General features: G+C 38.8%; 1 long non-coding RNA gene across 1 annotated transcript in view; it reads right to left on the bottom strand.

The window, feature by feature from the left end:
* Positions 1-594: 594 nt before the first annotated feature.
* The window catches only part of LOC147347772 (uncharacterized), a 73,087-nt gene continuing 53,208 nt past the window's right edge, over positions 595-20,473 (bottom strand). The window contains exons 2-3 of the long non-coding RNA XR_015152792.1: positions 821-976; positions 595-707 (exon numbers count right to left, since the gene is read on the bottom strand). This is a non-coding gene — a long non-coding RNA (uncharacterized LOC147347772). The remainder of the gene's footprint in view (positions 708-820; positions 977-20,473) is intronic.

Here is a 20,473-nt window from a genome sequence, read left to right as displayed (position 1 = left end):
TTCCTGACCCAGGGATCGAACCTGCATCTCCTGCATTATTTACCACTGAGCCACAGGGGAAGCCTCATTTTCCTGGGACCATGTGTTTGGAGAAAAATTTTTCTGCCAGCAGATGTTTCTGTATCTTAACTGCTTTGTCCTCAGAGGGGTCCTCGTACACCAGGGCTCCAGGGGATGTCTTAGGGGCAGAAGCTGTGGTCTCTGTAGCCGTGGGGACATAGGAGCAGCCTCTCATTAGCAGAGCCTTCTCTGCTCAGCCACACGCGGTCCCTTCATTTTTCCTGACCACAGTCTCAGTAGGTCGCCCACAGATATCGAGCTCTCACCGTCGCAATCGTCACTTCGCTCCCCTCCTGCCCAAGCCTATTACCACCTTTCTGTCATGAGCTAAAGAGAAAAATAAATTATAATTGCTCTTGCCTTCCCAACAGCAATGATGGGCTGGCCTGGTTTGGAAACTGCCTAACTCAGAAAATGGGCTCAGTGAGGAGCAAGTGTGCAGAGGTAAGTGTGCAGAGGTAAGTGTGCAGACGTTGGCGTGTGTTACAGATGGGGACCCCCGCGACGCTGTCACGTGGTGTGCAAAGCAGTTACCGGATAATGGTTTCCGTGAGAAGTACACACACTCTCTACTTCACATAGGCTCACCGGGACCAGGTTTGTTTAACACCAGTTGCTCTCCGTGGACAGACTTGGAGGGCGTGATGCTGAGTGAAAAAAAGTCGGACAGAGAAAGATTAAGATCGTATGATATCACTTACATGTAGAATCTAAAAAATGCAACAAATGAATAAATAAAACCAAAAGGAAACAGACTTACGGATATAGAGAACAAACTGTTACCCGTGGCGGGAGGGGTAACGTGGTGAGGGAGGGGGAGGTACAAACTGTTGGGTGTAAGACAGGCTCAAGGACGTATTATACAACAGGAGGAATACAGCCAACATTTTTGTAACAACTCTAAATGAAGTATAACCTGTAAAATAGTATAAAAATAAATTTTAAAAAAAATCATTTGCTCTTCATCCCTTAAGACAGAGATTAACAACAATACGCCTTGATACGATCAACATTATCTCATATGGATAAATATTAAAGGATTACTTTCAAAATTTGAGACATTTCTCGTATTATTGGTATGTGTCCTTACAAGTAAACAAAACTTTTTTCATACACACCAACTAAGAAACACATTCAGGCTTAGGGCCATCTATACGCATACTCTACTTTTCAAATGTCTGCCCTCAGGAAATTCTCCTAGCCCTCTGGAGTAACTTATCCATAAAATTCCTTTTGCTTTTCTTGTCATTCATTAACAAGCTTCATAAGTGGAGTGACAGTCCTCCTAAATTAAGTACTGTATACTTCAGGCTAATTTTATGTTTTTTATCACAATAGCGGTGCAGTATTAGCAGCCTATTATTTTGTCAGCTTTCTCATTTAGCAAAGCAGCTTCAATTTATTAACAGTGAGGAGTGTGCATGAATCAATACGTTTCATTGGGCAATGTGTCATTTGTTAATCGGATATTGATGAGATTATTGACGCAGAGCTAATTAATCTCCAGCCCAGTGCTAGCCTTCATATGTTTCCTTAATTATGTCCTTCATCTTAGTCTCCTGGTTTGAGCACCCAGACGCGGAGCTGTAGACAGTGAGTGAGGCAAGCTGTCAGAGGTTCTTTTCACACATTTACAATCCCTTGGCAGCGAAATTATTTTCTGAGTTGTAAATAGGTATCAAAGAGATATTTAATAACATTTGGCAGCAGATTGATATTGATTGGTGTGGACTGGCTTCAGATCCAGCAGCCATAGAGTTTTGCCTCTGAAGGAGGCTATTAAAAAAGAAAATGCTTAATTAGTGATCTGCAATTGCATGAGTCAGTTGTCATCTGCCCTCTGGAATTTAAAAATTGCTCTCCTACAGACGTTGTTCCTATACCCTTGGTTCAATATTTCAGATAATTTTGTTTTCTTTTTCACTTTAACTGTTTATTGTCACCTTTCTTAGCCACGGACAGCATACATGGGGATAGAAAATTCAGAGAGACCCAAACCCCTGGTAGTTTTAAAGACTTAATTCAGCCATGATTAATTCCACTGCCTGCACCTGTGTGTCCAAGAGCCTAAACAGAAACCCTCTCCCACATCAAGGCTCTGGCTATTCTGTACCTTTTATAATTGTAATTTTTTTAACCTTTTCCCTTTTCTAGAGTTCCTTCTCTCTAGACTGCATTTACTCAACTTGTATACTTGGCAAACTCCTAGACGTTGTTTGAGACTCTATTCAAGTATCAAGTCCTTGTTGCTGTCATTCTCCAGGTGGATAAAGGTTTCTTCCTACATGCCTTCTGCCATCATTGTGTGAACACAGTAATCACAGCACTCACGATATTACTGTATTTGTAGGTTTTTGTGTATCTCATACTTGCTTATTGATGACCTAAAATCAATGGACAAATGGTCAATAACCCCAGGTGGTCTACGACCATTGTTGTCTTCTTCTCTTGTAGCAGTTGCGTCCCTCAATCCCAGCCAACCACAGTTTGATGTCTAAAATAATGCATATCCTTCAGCATATAGTAGGTGCTCCCATTGCTTCGTGCTCAGTTTCATTCCTTCCCTTTGCTGATCCTGACCCCTTTATAATTGGCAGATTTTCTGTGCCCATCTGGTACTCTGAACTCACTATTATTCCAAATACTTTCCTTTTATCAAGATGTATCACCAATTGGTTCATTCCCTCCATTTAAAAAAAAATGTGACTATCAGAAGCTCCTAGTTTTCCTTTTACAGGGAGTAGGCAGAGAATATAAAACATTAAGGAAAAAAACATATTCATGAAATGCCATCTAGATGTTCACTGTGGTTCATCTGGACCCAAGCAAGGACAACAGATCTGTCTACTCAGAATCAGCTCTGTAATTCCAATGATGACAAAGTCAGAGGCTGAACTCAAAGAGAAAAACAATCACAGATCTATTGTCTCCAAGACTTTCTCAAACCCCAGTGAGATAATCACCTGTGGGTTACTGACCGTAGACCTAGAAGCAGCCTGCCATCTATTCTCAGCTAACACTATGCAGAGGACACGCAGAAAGTAAAACAGTTGATAATTATATGGTAAATCTAGAAATGGTACATAGTAGAGATGTATCTAATTCAAATCACAACCTTTCTATTTACTATAATAGAGAAGAAAATATGATTTTATGCTGTGACTCATACACCCAAGTAGAGGGAAATAGAGTTTAAATAATATAATCAATATTAAACCAAATCTAGATATACACACTAAAGACCATCTGTTTCATTTTGGTGTTCAAATATAACAATAATATTGAAAAACCATTTACAGATTCAATCTTTACCTAAAAGCATTGAGGGCTTCCCTGGTGGTTCAGCTGGTAAAGAATCCTCCTGCAACGCGGGAGACCTAGTTTCAATCCCTGGGTTGGGAAGATCCCCTGGAGAAGGGAAAGGCTACCCACTCCAGTATTCTGGCCTGGAGAATTCCATGGACTGTATAGTCCATGGGGTGCAAAGAGTCGGACACAACTGAGCAACTTTCATTTATTTTAAAAGCATAGATGTAATAGAAGAAAAGGAATTTAGTGGCAGTTGCAATATATGGACTAAGCTGATTAAGAGTGGACTAGGTAATTTTTACAGACCAAATAACTCATGAAAAACTCTTGGAAAGTCTTCTTCATTGAAAAATGAAGAATAATTTTTCATTAAACCAATCTAGATATGAATATAAGTGAAGACAAACAAAGAAAGGCAAGATTTACTTAGATCAGCATTGTTCAATGGAAACAAAAATGTAACTTTACATTTTCTAATAGTCACTTCTTTTAAAAGTAAAAAGAAATAGGTCATAGGTCAGAATTATTTTAATAATGTATTTAGTTTACCAAATATTTCCAAAGCATTATTATTTCAGAATGTAACAAATATTAAAAAAATAGCAAACTATTTAATTTCTTATTTTGTACAAAAGTCTTCAAAATCACATTTTAATTTTCATAGAAAATTCTTGAACAATATTTAGATTTCATCATATTTATAGTTGAAAAGTCACATTGTTCCAAACATTCTTAATAGTTTTCCAACAACTGAATCAACCATCCTACCTCCAGCCAAAAATAGGTTGTTTTTAAAATAATGTTTGTATCCACATTAACAAAATTGGCTGGTTCATCTCATTTAAAAGACTTATTTGACTTTATCCAAAAGCACATTAATTTCAAAATTATGTCTGTACAAGTTAAGTAAACCCACTAATGCTTGTGCCAACTCAGTATTACTAACGTTGAATTCAAAAGGATAGTATAGAAACTGAAAAGAAACTTTGTCAATATTAACAAAGCTTCCTTCAAATTTTTTTGCAATTTCAAGAGCCAATGTACGTAATGCTGTTGATTACAGTTAAAATATTCTGCATGTTGATTCTTGTATGATCATTATTATTGATCATAAAGTCATTATTATTGATTTCAACATAAATTCTTACACCCACCTACCAAAGTTACAAATAAGATTTCCTTTCTTTGGAGCTTCAAATTTGGCTCATTTATATGCTATGTGTTTTTGGAGAGAAATTATAAATCACGTTGTTATTTTTGCCTTTGATTATTGAACATTGAATATATTGAGCGTTCTTTATGTTAGAGTTAACAGCACAGTAAACCTTTGTAAAATTCTTCTATGATCCCACCAGTGAGTAATGACAAGAACATAGATCATCAAATTCTTTTCTTCTATTTATTTCAACATTTCTATAAGCTGGTGATAATTAATGTCATTTGCACATCTCTGTGGAATGATTTTAATAATCATATCCACAGTATTTTTCATAGAATCTGCTTCAGAAAACCCTGCACAAATATTTCCAATCTGTATTGTACAATGGAACAAAGAAGAGAAGCATCAGTCTTTTGTTGCAAAATTTCAGCAAAACTTGATTTGCTGTCTAACATAACTGGAACTGTGTCCATTGTTTTAAAAACTACAATTTATATATCTAGATGAAATTCTTTGGTAGATGCAGGATGCAAAGATATTTGCACCGTTGGTTCAATTTTTTAAGCCATGAATTGACAACATTTCTTCATAAATTTCAAAATCCTTTGAGAAAAAAACATGTATCCAAGGCATTGAGAGGACAGTGTCTTACATCTTGAAATTCATCTAAAGCTTAAAAATAGTGTTTGAAATTTATAAAATTTTGAGTACATTGCTCTCTGAAATTGTTAGTAAGGTCTTTTATTCTACAGGCAAATATATGGTAGCTTAACCAAAGATTTTTTACTTTGTATGAAATATTATTTAGTCTAATCCTCATAATTTTCTCACCAAATTGCCAGAACTTAAATCATTTCTTTAATCATCTCTCCAGCTAAAAAATGGAGGTTTTCTGTGTGTGTGTAAGAATTGAATTCCAGAAAATATCTCCTTACATTGTCAACTTGATCATCTTAAAACTTTGTGTACACAGTAAACAAACCATCTTCTCTGATGCGCTCTGCCGTCGTAATTGCATTTGCCATTCTTAATGAAATCTTTGATACCTCCTGTTCTCTTCTTTCATTTACTATTCCAGTTCTCTTGTGCTGCTGCTGCTGCTAAGTCGCTTCAATCGTGTCCGACTCTGTGCGACCCCATAGAAGGCAGCCCACCAGGCTCCCTGTCCCTGGGATTCTCCAGGCAAGAACACTGGAGTGGGTTGCCATTTCCTTCTCCAATGCATGAGAGTGAGAAGTAAAAGTGAAGTCGCTCAGTCACAATTCTGTATCAATGGCATGTCTTTGTCTTGAATCTTTTAATGTGTCCATACTTAACTTTTAATTACCTGTGCTTAGTCACCCAGTCGTGTCCAACTCTTGCGACCCCATAGACTGTAACCTTCCAGGCTCCTGTGTCCATGGGATTTTCCAGGCAAGAATACTGGAGTGGGTTGCCGTTTCCTTCTCCAGAGGATCTTCACAACCCAGAGATTGAACCTGTGACTCCTGTGTCTCCTGCATTGCAGGCAGATTCTTTACCGACTGAGCTACAAGGGAAGCCCAACTTTTAACTATAGTATCTTTTATTAAAAGGTAATTAAAATAATAAGTACATTAATATGATTATAAGTTAAAATTTATATCATTATCACTGTAATTCATGCAATCTTCATAAAATAGTCAAATATATACATTGCAGTGTTATTTTGGTAAATTAAAAAATATTTCAAAAGAAGTCAATCCATTTACACCAACTAGATCCATAATGTATTTCTGTGTTATACTAGCAACAATACATATGCCCAAAATGTTCTCTAGAACACAACAGTGATATCTCTCACAATTCAACAACTGAAGAGAAATATAGTCTTACAAAAAAAATGAAGTTGTGTTTAGTGGAAAATACTGTATACTGCTTCGGATTTTTTAATTAAGTTAAAATCAGCCAAAATAAATTAAATAAATAAATTTAAAATTATATGTAATTAAATTAAATAAAACTTATACTTATTCATGCTTGTCACATTGCAGGTGCTCAATACGCACAGGTTCATCCAAGTGAGAAGGAGGAAGGAAAGAAGAAAGGAAGGAGGGGAGGAGGGGAAGAAGAGCAGGAAGCCTTAAACACCAAGAGTAGTTAAGTTAAAGCAAGTTCCTGCACTCAAATGCACGTGTGAATTAGGTTTAGAATATATAATAATGTCCTATCTCAAACAGCCATAATTTTTATTTATTACCAAGTTAAAAATAATTGTCCACAATTTTTAAATTATTCATATAACACCAGGAGCTAACTAGTTATAATATCAGTATCTTGAACACTGTCAATTTTTCCACAAAATGCACATTTTATTTTATTTTTTACTTTTTGGCCGCACCCCATGCCTAAGGTCAGCCCAGTTCAGTTCAGCCGCTCAGTCGTGTCCAACTCTTTGCGACCCCCTGTCCATCACCATCTCCCGGAGTTCACTCAGACTCACGTCCATCAAGTCAGTGATGCCATTCAGCCATCTCATCCTCTGTCGTCCCATTCTCCTCCTAAGGTAGGGGACTTTAGTTCCCCTACCAGGGATCAAACTCATGCTCCCTGCATTGGAAGGCAGAGTCTCAGCCACTGGATTGCCAGGGAAGTCCAACAAAGAGTGACTTTTAAACCTTCATGAAAGTTGCTGCTACTCCTGCTGCTGCTAAGTCGCTTCAGTCGTGTCCGACTCTGTGCGACCCCATAGACGGCAGCCCACCAGGCTCCCCCGTCCCTGGGATTCTCCAGGCAAGAACACTGGAGTGGATTGCCATTTCCTTCTCCAATGCATGAAAGTAAAGAGTGAAAGTGAAGTCACTCAGTCATGTCCAACTCTTAGCGACCCCATGGACTGTAGCCTACCAGGCTCCTCCATCCATGGGATTTTCCAGGCAAGGGTACTGGAGTGGGTTGCCATTGCCTTCTCCATGAAAGTTGCTAGATCTTAACAACTAGATCTATCAGACAATGGTAATTGGTAATCTCATCAATTGATCCAATTCTTTAGGAAGTCTCACAAGAAGCTCCATATAATATGTCCAAAGTGTAAGCCATTAATCACTCCCTCCTCTTCAAATCACCCTATTCCTCTTCACACATGCTTTTTACTGAGTATCTAGCATAGGATGCATATTAGGACTCAGTAAGTAGTGGTAGAATAATTAAACATATGAATTTAATAGCATTTGTAAGCTGAAGTTCTTAAGCGGTTCTGTAAGTTGATAAACTCAAATTTTATATAAAGTCTTAAGTATATACAAGAAGTAACAGCCTGTCATCTTAAATTTATAATGGAGAGGAAGAAAACAGACTATAAAAATAAATTCCATAGTAAACCAAGATATCTGACATCAACAATTGCATACCACACAGTAACAGCAAGCCAATCAGATAGAGCTTTCAAACATCATTATCTTGGACTATATATTGCTACAAAAATCAGATCATCATTTACTTTTTACATTTAGAGTGTTTTACAGCTCAGTTGAGGAATAACTAAGAAGGGACCCATGATTTCTGTGTTTGAGGTAATCAGCAGTACTTGTTTAAATTTTACTTAAAGTTTATAAACAAAGACTTGATATTAACTTGACACAAACCTTCTCAATAAGGTGTGTATAAGATACAAGAAAAGAAGAAAATAATAGTGTTTCTTTTGAGGGTAATGAAATATTACCCTTTTATCCCCATTTCAAGCTACAGTCTGCAATCGATGAAATCAGTATGAGTCCATCTCAATGAAGTGAACCACAAGTTCCCTTTCTTTGGCTCATTAACTTTTCAGTGACTTCAATTATATTTGGGCATTAGAGTCCCCCTAAACTTTTGTGGGGTGAGTAGGACAGATGTACATAACCTCATCGGTCTAAAGAAGAAATGAAGGCAAGAGATTTCAGATGATCAACTTAAGTCATAAAAGTAGAGGGACGTGGATTTGAAGAACTCAGACCTCCTTTGTCCAAACCCACCACTCTCTCCTCTGAACTCTGCATATAGTGTAGTCTAATATTGACAGATTCAGTAGAAACACGGGGAGACATTCTCACCCAAACTAAAGAAAGTTGAGGACAGAGCGTAGACCTAGGGAAAAATACTGGCATTTTTGAGTTGCTCAGAAATAGAGCACTAGAAGGTGAAAAAGCAGTTCTCAGAGAAAAATCCCCAACAGTTCCATTTGCTGGTAGCACCTTGGAACTTTTCAGCATTTAACAACACAGAAAAGGGGAGGAAAACACGACATGACCTAAATGAAATGGCTTCACTTAATGAATTTGGACAAGCCATATTTCCTCAAAGCATTCCATTAACCGTGTTTTGTCCCTCCGCTTATGTAAAAATATCATATTATATAAGGGCCTGTGTTTGGACATGTAGATAATTAAAGTGGAGGTTTAATGTCCATTTGGCTTTACAAAGTTATGACATTTCCTATACAAAGTCAGGAGCTTGTTTCCTCCCTAATTCATTTGATAACTTGCATTGATGGTAATATGAGTTGTGTGTTTTAAGATATTATTTGTTTAGCCCAGAGGTAATGTAAATTCTGAAATTTAAAAGCTACAACTCTAACGATCTGAATAATAACAGTCTAGATTTATACGTGGTCAAGTTAATGCCTTTTATATTTTGTTTTCCTCTACACTTTTGACGAGAGCATGAAAAAAAAAATCCAAGGAACAGACCTCCAACACACAATTTTATGTATACAACGTCTGGCCCTAGCACCCCACGCGTTTCTCTCTTTCCTACCACCAAATCCACCCTGTCTATCCGGGGTTTGAAAGTAGTTTTCTGTTTTACATTTTCTTAATTCTAATTAAACAAATCTTAATCTTGACTTTAATGGTTGCAATTATGATACTTCATTATGTTAAATGTTAGTTGCAACATAAGAATAAATTGTATAAACAGTTTAGCTGCAACTGCATGGTGTCTAACTGTACATTACTCATTAACAAGATGTGGGTAGCAGCAATTATAACATTTCCTCCTAATGTCCCCATTTATTGAGTCACAGCGGCAAGCCCCCTTTTCACAACACACACTGATTGACGATAGCGGCTTTTGTGCTCGTGGAAAACAGGCAGTATAACCCGCTGTGTGTCTCCAACTCAGATCGATGAAAGTACACATTAGCTCTTAGCCTCACAGGCCGGAGTTCTTGAAGGTCAAAATAGCCATCAGCGTCACTGTAGGGTATAAAAATCATTTCACAAACTGTGAACAAAAACAACACAACTTGCTTTGCAGTTTGATTATTGTTTATAGATACAGCAAGCCAAGAATTAAAGCGTAGCCTTGGGGCAGCATAATTATTTACAGCTGAAGACTCATATCACTATTAGCGTTCCCCTAATTGCTTGAAGTTATATCAATGTTAGTTGATTTAACACATTTTTTTATAACATGCATGGAAATTGTTTCCTCTGCATATGGAGTGTCAGTTTAACTGTTAGATGATTTCTTAATTTATCAAGGTTTTTTTTTTCTTCTCCTTTTTCTTCTTCTTCTTCTAATTGTTCATTTTTCTTTGAGGGAAGGTTTCCTCCTAGCTGTACAGAGAGAAGAGCTGAAGCTGAACTTCAATTTATCTACAGTATGTGAAAGCTAACAATGCTGGAATGGTTTTGTTTTGCTATCATTAAAAATTGCATCCATAGAGCCACAACATCTTCAATTAGGAAACGACTCAAACTTTCCTCCAGGTGGTTCGCACGCATCTTTTTTTCATGAATATTTAACCTGACATTCGGATCAGCATGAAGAGCAGAGCCATGTATCTCAAGAAAGTCTTTAAGAATATTGAAGTCATAAAACTTTTCATATATTGTAAAATCTCAACATCTGAGTCAACCTGCCAAGTTTTTAAAAGACACGTAAGGAAAATAAAGCTAATTGTGTAGCTATAACATAGATGAGAACCTGCAGTAATAGTGGAAAAAGAAAAAGAAAAGAGAAGCATTCAGGTATATGGTTGCGGATGGAGTTTGGAATTTGGAAAGCTTTAAAGGAAGTCCTAGTCTTCTTTTTTCGATGTTCTTTACCTGGATATTCTTTCTTTTTGCAATATATTTTCTACCTATAGGTGGTGACACTTGTACTGTTCCCTTTCAACTGTTTCTGGATCGTGACTAGGAACAGATGAGCTGCTACAAGACAGGGACCACGGTGTCATAGGTTTTCAAGACCAGAAAAGATCTTAGCAACCAAGTAGTCAACCCCTACATACAGCATCCTACAGTTGAGGGAACTGAGGTCCTAAAGGATTAAGCTAAATGCCTAGGATCACATAACTAGTTAGTGATAGAGCTGGGAAAATAAAGAAGAAACTTGATTCAGAAAGAATAAACAGGGACAAACTTGCAAAATATCACTTAAAACACTATTTGCACCAAGCAAAATAATCCCAATAAATTATATGTATTTAGGCCCAAATCCTATCATTCTTTTTTTTTCTTGCTTCACAATAAATGGCTCTATACAATATTAGGATTAAAAGACCTGAAGTCTTTTATTTGAGAAAATGTAAATGTTTATGAAAATGCTTCCCAAAGGGAAATATCAATTTAATGGCTAATGTATGTTTTTACAAAATTGATCATCGCTTGCAAATATGAAACTACTTGAGAATATCTGAGAAGATTGCTAATGGAGCTTATTGTTTAGAAGTATGTGAAAGCAAATACCAAAGACTTTGATTCTGGGTCACAGAGGTTACCCAGAGATCTTATGAAATTTAAGCTGTGATTGTTAACCTGCTAAAAGTTACCACATTACTTAACACTTGTGATCTTATCTAGGAGCCATATGGTAGAAATATTTCCAAAGATTTCTCAGGACAATTTTGTTTTATCAAAGGGAATATTATTTAACAGTTCTCTGTACTTGATGAGCCTTTAGCAAAACTCTGTCTGCTGCCTGGAAGAAATAGAAAACTTTAAAATGATATTTCAGATTAATTTAATTTAGATTTTCTTTGAACAAATTGCAGTCTCTACAGTGACTCTGGAGAGTTGCTTCTGGGGTCTGAAGCTGCCTCGGTCCCAGCTGCCCCATGAAAAAGATGCTGGGAAAATGGAAAGAAAGTCAGATGTAAAGAGTGGTTTGCAACACCCAGCATCACTGATAAGTAATGGTAGAGTCATCTGCTTTCCCGAGAGTTTAAAAATGCTTTTCCTTCTATAGATAGAAATGATATCAGAGAGGATTAAGTCACCACCAAAAGACATTGATTTTTTTAAAGAATCTCTTGATATATAATATTTATGCTTTACATTTTTTCTCTGTGTTTAGAAAGACTATAAAACAATCAAAATTAATTAGATGGAGAAATAAATAAAAGTAGTAAGCAAAATTAAGCAGTTTTTAAATTACTAAATACTGCTGCTGCTAAGTCGCTTCAGTCATGTCCGACTCTATGCGACCCCATAGATGGCAGCCCACCAGGCTCCCCCGTCCCTAGGATTCTCCAGGCAAGAACACTGGAGTGGGTTGCCATTTCCTTCTCCAATGCATGAAAGTGAAAAGTCAAAGTGAAGTCGCTCAGTCGTGTCCGACTCTTCGAGACCCCATGGACTGCAGCCCACCAGGCTCCTCCATCCATGGGATTTTCTAAATAAGTTAATCTCACTAAATACTGAATTAAAGTGTTTTCTTCTCAAATATGCATCCATATTTTTCACAAAATAGCAAATTGATCCCCTCTTTTGTCTTTCACAGTCATCCAATTTGATTTTACTTTTTCAGTGCCAAGTTTCACTTGGACAAATTATACACCTTAACTTTCACCTTTCGGTTTGGGGGGAAATGACTACTTTTTGCTTGCTGTCGACTACTGTCCTTGCTTTATACCAATATACATGCTTATTAGGTAGTAAAGCTGTTTATAGTTACTGTATCCTGATATAGTAGGATGAAGTACAATGTTACTTAATTTAGCAGCTGCAAGATTACATTCTTCCCCCAAAATGATGGTTAAGAAAACTTTTAGCTGTAACAACGGTTTGATTGTGGTAGACACTGAGGAGCTGGAAAATGACTATTCTGTGGGTCCCAACTTTCATTAAAAATGTCTCTTTTATTGAACTCAAGGTAGAAAAAATTTATCTTGCCATCCATTGCATAGATTCAAATTCTTTCAGACCCAGAAGATAAATATTTACTTTTTAAACTGTGCTGAAACAGCTATCATCACATGGCGGTCCCATAGATGACAGCCTCTACCACATAGTGACCCAAAAGGACCACGTTTCCCTTCACTGCCTTCTGCATTTCAATCTATGTCTGCCGTTCTCTGCGCTCCCTTTGGAAGGACTGTGTGCCCGAGTTGCAGAGGGGCTCGTGGGAGGGTGGGAACAAGCCTCAGAATCTTCTAGGTTACAACATATGCTGGGCAGATAACATCTGCAGATAATGACGGGGCAGGGGTGAAAGGTGGAAAGGCCAGGCTGGGGAAGAGTGACGAAGCATGGGGACGGGAGGCAGCTTTCTGGCGAGGGCTTTGCCGCAGACACTGTTTCCCACTGAATCACTCATTTGCAACCTCACCATTCAACCTGCGCAGCGCGGGGACGTACCGGACCTCCAGCCGCTGGGAGTTGTTTACCTTCTCTTTCCACTCGCAGGAAAAAGGACCCTGAAGGCAGTGACAAGTCTGAGCAATCTGATCTGGGATGAGGAGCACGTCTACTGCTTTGCACAGTTTTTGTTCTCCTCTCCTAACTGGAGCTGCGCGCCTGACTGAAGTGAGAGAAAGCTAATACAGTCAATGGAAACTGCTGTCAGGAGAAGCTAGATGAGTCAGTCCTTATAGCCAGAGAGAATTTCAGATAACAGCTCAAGCATGACCACTCCGATCACAGCCCGGTGTTTATGTATACACAGGAACAATGAAGTGGCCTGGCAATTACTGGAAATACATTCCTCAAGCTTTCAGCCGATGCCAGGCTGAAAATTGTGGTCAGCGCATGTGGGAGACGCAATATCCACTCAGAATTCACCGCAGCAATTGTAATTAAACCGCATATTTTGTGTCTCTCTCCATGCTCAGTGTGTAGCTCTTTAAACCCCTGTGAACATGTCAGACCAGACGACTGGAATTCTCTCAGGTCGAATCTTTTCAGTTCTGTCTGTGGATTCAAACCACCAAGAGGAAATAATATCACACCTGCTGTCCTGACCCTGAAGGCGGCGATTGTTCAGGTGCTCAGTCCTGTGTGACTCTCTTGCGACTTCATAGACTGTAGCCCACTGGGCTCCTCTGTCCGTGGCATTCTCCAGGCAAGAATACTGGAGTGGGTTGCCATTTACTTCTTCAGGGGATCTTCCCCACCCAGGGATCAAACCAGTGTCTTCTGCATTTAGGAATCTTTACCACTAAGCCACCTGGGAAGCCCTGACCTTGATGGTAACTTGTCAGAAGATCACACCCATCTTTCTTGAGCTCATATTTGAGACTTCAAATGTTTGCAAACCTACAATTTAGACAAGTGAAAAAGCAGGATTCACCAAAAACACAAGTCGGAAAGTTAGCTATTGGCAATAACTGCAAATTAAGATGCAGATCCATTTTTTTATCTACTAACTTTGCATACTCGGTGCTGACGTGCAGTGTCTACACTGGTGTGGAAAAACAGGTCTGACTTATTAATAAAAATAACAGACCTTAAGAGGATTTGACCTCAAGCTGCCTGATTTCACATCTTATGGGTTGAGTAACCCTGAGTAAGTTGCTTAACCTCACCGCACCTCAACAGAAAATGAGGACAAGGATTCTGTCTGCTTCACTGTGTCGCAGTGGGGGCTAAATTTTAAAGTGTGGAATAAAGTGTTTAGTAGAGCCTGTCATTCCATACACTCCAGGTATTGTGTCTATTAACACTGTCATTTTGCACACATGACCTCATAGACTTCTCAAGCGTAACTCAAATTGTATTATGGCTGAAACTACATCAGAATGTGTCTGTGGCTATGAACCAAAAGGGTAGGAAAAGCTACATAATCTGAAATACTAGACTTTCCTGGCAGTCCAGTAGTTAAGACTCCATACTTCCACTGCAAGGGGCGCGGGTTCAGTACCCAGTTGGGAAGTTCCACGTCCTGCCTGCGAGATATGGCCAAAAAAAATTAAAACTCGAGGTTAAAAGATGACAAGGACATTTTTCAGTTTTTCAAAAAAAATTTTTTTTTATATTATTATATCGTTGACAAGGGGGAGGCAAAAGTATATGTGCAATTCTTATTGCTAAACGTTTGCTGTAAGAATTTTATTTCCTAATTAATTATATAAGAAGGGGAAATAAATGGCTTTAGAGATAACAACTTAAGAGAACAAGGAGCATGGGAAGCACTGTAGCCTCCCTGACAATGAAAAATAAAAAATGTCAAACACATCCTACCAGCCAGAGATTTGATCTGATTGACAAAGTCACCTTTTAAGGTACAAATAACCATTAGCAGATATTGCCTATTAGTTGCTTGCACATTAGCATGGATTATTTAAACCTCACAGGTCAACATCTAGCTAAAATTAGAGGTTCTCAGTTGATAACATTTTTGAAAATTGAAAACATTTTTGAAAAAGGAATAACAGAAGAATTTGTCAGAGATCCCTGGGACTTGAAGAACAGCAGGCTTGTTTAAAAAGAAGAAGAAGAAGAAGACGAGGACGAATTTTAGACAGCTAGGAATCTCCACAAGTGCTGTGCTATTGACCTCAGTGAGTCATCACAAACCCAAGTGCCTCTTGCCTGTGGAACAGTATGAAGACATGCGTCTACTCTCATGTGACCCTCTTCAAGGCTCTCTTCCGATTATTAATGTACACTCCAATTATGAATCATGCACTCTTCTTGTGGTTCCCTAAAAATATCTCCCTCAACAGTGCTGAGCATCTCTTTAACCAGGGAGTATCAAGGGACTTAGAAAGACTGCAGCACGGTCCCTAACCTCAGCGTTAGCCATGTTATGAGGTCCCAGAAGTTCTGCAGATACATCGTAATAGAATCCAGCGTATGTGCTGTGCTTCCAACTCTTTGCCCCTCCATGGACTGTAGCCCCTCAGGCTCCTCCATCCATGGGGATTCTCCAGGCTAGAATATTGGAGTGGGCTGCCATGTCCTCCTCCAGGGGATCTTCCCTATCCAGGGATCAAACCCAGGTCTCCCGCATTGCAGGTGGATTCTTTACCATCTGAGTCACCAGGGAAGCCCAGAATCCATCATAACAAGTTCTAACTTCTTTTCTGCTGCCTGATGTCTGAACACCCAGTGTTAATGTTTTGCATTATCGTAAAACTCAGTTGAGGCTAATTAATTTTTTCCAACTAGGCATTTTCTTTCACTTTAGTTTCCTGAATTATCAATGGCAGATATTTTTTAAACTAGTTTCCACATTTTAAAAAGGTAAAAAAATAATTAAGAGCTATTGAGATTTCTGGTTATGGAAATTTTCCATAAGTAATGCTCCCAGAGTAACGAACTCCAGAAATATGGGTAGCCTCTAATTAAGCATGACACAACAATGGAAATTAAAAATGGAGAGGGGGGACTCACAAATCTGGCCCTCAGGGGGCTGCTGCTGCTGCTGAGTCACTTCAGTCGTGTGAGACTCTTTGCCACCCAATGGACTGCAGCCCGCTAGGCTCCTCTGTCTATGGGATTCTCCAGGCAAGGATACTGGAGTGGGTTGCCATACCCTCCTCCAAGGGATATTCTCAACAGAGGGATTGAACCCACATCTCTTACATCTCCTGCCTTGGCAGGGGGATTCTGTACCATTAGCGCCTCCTGGGAAGCCCCTTAAGGTTGCCCACGTTTCATCTTGAGAGTGAAAAATGAAGGTTTTTCTTAACCAATGTGTTTTTAACTCGGGCATTTCCTGTCAGTACATTAGCTTCTCAAAAGTTTCCATTATATTTTTTTCTTTCTGATATACACAGAAATCTAACTGTCTGTGGTAATAAACATCATCTCTGTCATCTATGGCTATCAATAGTCACAGAAATTTTGGTTTTCATCTCATATGGTTGTGATGCGCTTTCACATTTAGCTGCAAGCCTCTTGTTGTTTAAGCTGGATTCAGATGCTATAAGACAATGATAGCCATTAACTATTAGTTTCACAATATCTGAGACATAGCGATGCGCCCTCTAACTTGCTGGTACCAAAAACTGCAACATCCAGGACAATGCTTTTCATCCTTGTTCAGTATTCCACCGCTTAGCTCAGCTTCACCAAACATACAAAATGTCACCAGAGTTCCATCTTTCTGGCCATAAAACACAATGTTTTTGGATTCACACCGCTGTATCATTCTGGCAGCTGTGTGTGTGTGAATGTGCCAAATCCTACTTAAAAAAAAAAAAATTCTCAACCCTTCTAGATTCATCTCTTTATGGTTTAAGTTCTTTAAGGACATGCTATCTCGCACCTTCTCGGGGAGTCTCTTTTCTGGGTCGGCTTTCTTTCCTGAAGTTGGTAGGTATCTCTGAGCAGATGGAGCTCATCACTGCCTTTCTTTATTATTAGCACATCCTACAGGGCTAAAGGGACCAGATCATGTTGCATTTGCTCTTGTATCTCTAGCATAGTAACTTCTGCGCAATAAATGTCCATTAGCTTTCACTGAACTTCTGAATGACTGAATGAAAGAAAAAAATAATAATCCCACCCCTTCTCTTGGAGAATGTCAGTATGCAAACTAATTCTTAAACACCCTTAAAAACTACTGTGGTTGTAGCTTTGAGTGTAATAACAATAGAGTAACTTAGGAACTGGGAGGGTAGAGTCTCCTGTGGACGACAAAGAACAGTCAGTGCACTACTTCACTTACACATTACTCTCACAACCCTTTGTACATTTTTTGTGTTTCTTATAGTGTCTAAACATTGGATCACAGTGCCCAATGCCCCCCAGGTCTTGTCCCAAGTTGGGCTTCACACTTAGCATGCTCTCCAGACCCCATTTAGCCAGTTCTCTTGTTTCCATCATTCAAACAACTTCTGAAATCCTATTTCCTCCATCAAGCTTCTGACTAATTGGAAAAGAGGCAGCAATTTCCCCTAGAAGGGCAGTTCCCACCCCCATCCCTCCACAGAAGTCCATGTCAAGGGCCAGATTCCTCTAGGCACTGAAGCATCACTCTAAAGATTTGCTTTATATGGAGCTCTATGTCTATAGAGGTCCACTCAGAGACTAGAGAGAACTATGAGCAGTGCCTTGAACTTTTCCCTGATCAAATAGGATCTTAATAAATGCTTTAAAAGAAAAGAGACATCAAAAAACTTCAAATTGCAAATGTCTTCTTTAGCTCCACTTCAGTGAGAGTCAATGGTTCAATAATAGGGTTTTCACAATGAAACCCTTTTGATGTTCTTGTCTGCTACTACTGTTGATCAGACACAGTGGATAACTGATCATCTTCCCAGTAACGCTGTCTAGAGCCATTAATTTGTAAAGCGTGGGGAGACCCAGGATAAGAGTGAAAGTGTTAGTCGCTCAGTCGTGCCCGACTCTTTGAGACCCTATGGACTATAGCTCATCAGGCTCCTCTCTCCATGGGATTCTCCAGGCAAGGATACTGGAGTGGATAACCATTGCTTTCTGCAGGGGATCTTGAACCTGGGTCTCCCACATTACAGGTGTGATGTGCCTGAACCACTAGTGCCATTAATTTCTAAAGCATGGGGAGATCCAGGACAACAGAGGTTGGTCTTATACCAAACTATGAAGTTTCACTCTCTGCGTAATAAAAAGTATGCACTTTTTATTCATACTTCACAAATGAGGAGATTCTGACAGCTAATCCAGATCAAAAATTTTGCATTTGATCAAATGGCAGATCCCAGGCCCAAAGCCATCCCCCTCCAGCAGTCAGCCTTTCAACCTGGGCTCATCATCTCACCTCAAAGAAGCATATTAGGGTGAAATTCATGAGAAAGAATTTGTCTAGGTCACATAATGGCTCCTTTTTAGTCTTTGATTTCTGACACTGGAATCACCCAGCTTCAATACTGCTATGAAGACTCTAAAGTTGTAGGGCCTTTTGTCTGTTCAAAATACAATTGGATTCGGAAAAAGACTGACATAGTAGATCTCAACATCTTTTCAACACCTTTCCTGAGGACACGCCTTTTTTTTTTTTAACAAGATGCCATTATTCTGTACATCTACAAATGCAAACCACTGACATGCATTGATACGCTGTGTGAATGCTTCTTTGATCCTTTGGGAAGTGCTGTAGTAACCAGAAAGCAAAAGAAAAGTGAGAGGAGGGAAGCCCTGAGGAATAGTGCTTTATAAATCAGAATTGCCATGCAATTTACAGATGAGTTCACTGGGTACCATGTTAGAATATGAATGCATAGCAACAGAAGCATCAGAGCTCATCATTTTTATAACAAAAATGTGCTATGCAAAGCGTTTATCTAAATGGAACGTGTTGGGACTTCCCCTGTGGTCCAGTGGCTAAGACGTCTCAGTCCCAAAGTAGGGGCCCAGGTTCAATCCCTGGTCAAAGAACTTGATCCTGTATGCCGCAACTAAGACCCAGTTCAACCAAATAAATAAATCAATCAATAATTTTTAATAAATGAAAGAAATGTCGTATGTTGATACCCCCTACTTCTTTGGACATACTGAAGCAGTTACTTCCTTCATTTAAATTACTCCCTAATCATGTATTGGACTTCCCTGGTGGCTTAGTGGTGAAGAATCTGCCTGCCCATGCAGAAGACTAGAGTTCCACCCCTGGGTCAGGAAGATCTCCTGGAAAAGGAAATAGCAACCCACTCCAATAGTCTTGCCTGGAAAAGCTCGCGGACAGAGGAGTTTGGAGGACTACAGTCCACAGGGTAGCAAAAGAGTCAGACACAGCTTAGTGACTAAAAAACAAGAAGAATCATGTATTATACACCATGTTTGCAACTATATTCCAAGTCATTTGATGAGTGCCATTAAACCCAGTAATACACCAAAGACAAGTTCTACAACTTCTAGAAGAATATAAAGGGGAAACAGGGAGAGGAGCCAGCAGTTGATGCCATTTGGTTCTAAAAATAAAATGTCCATCTTTCATTAAATGCTTGATTGGATTTAGTGAAGTTTTCTGTTTGTTTTGTACCAGCCACAGGAACTTGTTTTTGATATATTAGCTTTATTGAAATAAAAATTCCCATAGCATGCAGATCAGCTATTTCAAGTGTACTCTTCAGTGGATTTCAGAATAACCACAGAGTTGTATACAACTGTGATAACTGTTTTATCTGGCTATTTTAGAAATTTATGAAGTTGATATCAGTATACATTGAAATCTTAGTGAATTCATTTAAAGCATGTTAAGGTTTAATTATGTATGCCAACCTTTTTGCTCCTTTTTTCCATTTTTTGAAGAAAACATATTATGAAGAAAATGTGAATTTAGCATATTCAGTTAGACTAATCATTCCTAGCATTTATAGAAAATAGACAATTTAGCATGTTAGACACTTTACATGCATTATTTCATTTCATCATCAGAACAGCCCTATGTGATAAATATTGTGGTTAGCCCCATTTTATAAAAAGTTAGGAGAACCAAGATCAAGTTGTTTGTCCAAGGTGAAATAGAAGGAGGTGGAAACAGAACGACTCACACTTACATAATCCTATCTACCAAGCCCATACTTCCTTGTCCCACATTTGGTTTTTTTTTTGTCTCTACTATTACAAATTAAAAACCTCTATGAAGGTGAGTGATGGATTTTCTTATCCAATGCACCACACAAATAAATAATACATCAGGGGAAAAGAAGCAAAGTGTGGTACAGCCCTAGGATTGGCTTCAAAAGCTATAACTTTGGCTTTACCGATTATTAGCTATGTGACTTTCAGGCAAGCTACCAAACTTCTTTGTGCGTTGCTTTCCTCACTTCTAAATGGGATATTGGGGGACCTCTCTGGCGGT

Source organism: Bos grunniens, chromosome 23, assembly GCF_055505025.1.
Source record: "Bos grunniens cultivar Pamir isolate PY7600 chromosome 23, Bosgru_T2T1.0, whole genome shotgun sequence".
NCBI classification, from domain to species: domain Eukaryota; kingdom Metazoa; phylum Chordata; class Mammalia; order Artiodactyla; family Bovidae; genus Bos; species Bos grunniens.
This window is presented reverse-complemented; position numbering and strand designations above follow the sequence as displayed.